Below are 1,058 nucleotides of genomic sequence, written 5' to 3' on the forward strand. Positions count from 1 at the left end.
ATATAGTATCATGAAGAAAGCAGAGCCAGGAGTAGGGTTCATCCTTTGTACCTGGGATCCCTGCACTGTGAAGCTCCTAGATCATGAGACAGATTGATTCCAAGACATAAGAGGAGATCCAAGGAATTGTGTTTCATTTAAACACATTTTGTTTGGAGTAAATTTATGCATGTATGGATTGGAACTCTAGTAGCAATACTTATTGACTGACTCTCGTAAAGCCCACTTTGGCTTATGATTTTACAAGCCTTAGTATTTCATGTTTGGTAATAAATTTGTATGTTCTAAATAGCATTAATTAAAAGCAATTTACAATAAAAAAAAAAAGTCAAGTGTACTGAAAAAAATGGGAAATGACTCTTTTGTAAATAAAATATCAAAATATTAAATCATGATGAATTGTCAATAATGCATTAATGGTTAGATAAATTCAGAGATACAGGATTCTGTTAAAATGTATCCTAAAAACTAAACTACTAAGTTTTCGTAGGAATGATTAATAATTACTCCCAAGATCCAAATTGTGTTAGAGTAGAATTAACTACAGATTCAACAATTGCTAGGAATTAAAGTTGGTATATAAAGGTAGGCTCTGTTGAACATTTTTGGCAAATTTATGGGATGTTGTTGTTGTCAGGTGCCATCGACTCGGAACCGACTCATAGCGACTCCATGCACAGCAGAACGAAACAATGTCTGATCCTGGGCGAACCTCACTACCGCTGCCATACTAGACGCCATCAGTGATGTCACCTGGCTGATCCATCTCATTGGGGGTCTTCGTCTTTTTCTCTTACCCTCCACCTTACCCAACATAACATCCTTCTCTAACGACTGTTCTCTCCAGACAATGTGTCCAAAGTATGAGAGACGAAGCCTAGCCATCTAGGGATACCTACTAGTAATTATACAAGTCACACATGTTTCAATTTCTCACATTTTAGTTACTTAAGTCATATCAGTTATCAGAGATAAACTGTGTGGGAAGGCAGCATGATGGCTGACTAGGCTGTAAACCTGTACAGATGATCTACAACAAAGACACCGAAAACCTAATA

Source organism: Chrysochloris asiatica, unplaced genomic scaffold, assembly GCF_000296735.1.
Source record: "Chrysochloris asiatica unplaced genomic scaffold, ChrAsi1.0 scaffold00700, whole genome shotgun sequence".
NCBI lineage: Eukaryota > Metazoa > Chordata > Mammalia > Afrosoricida > Chrysochloridae > Chrysochloris > Chrysochloris asiatica.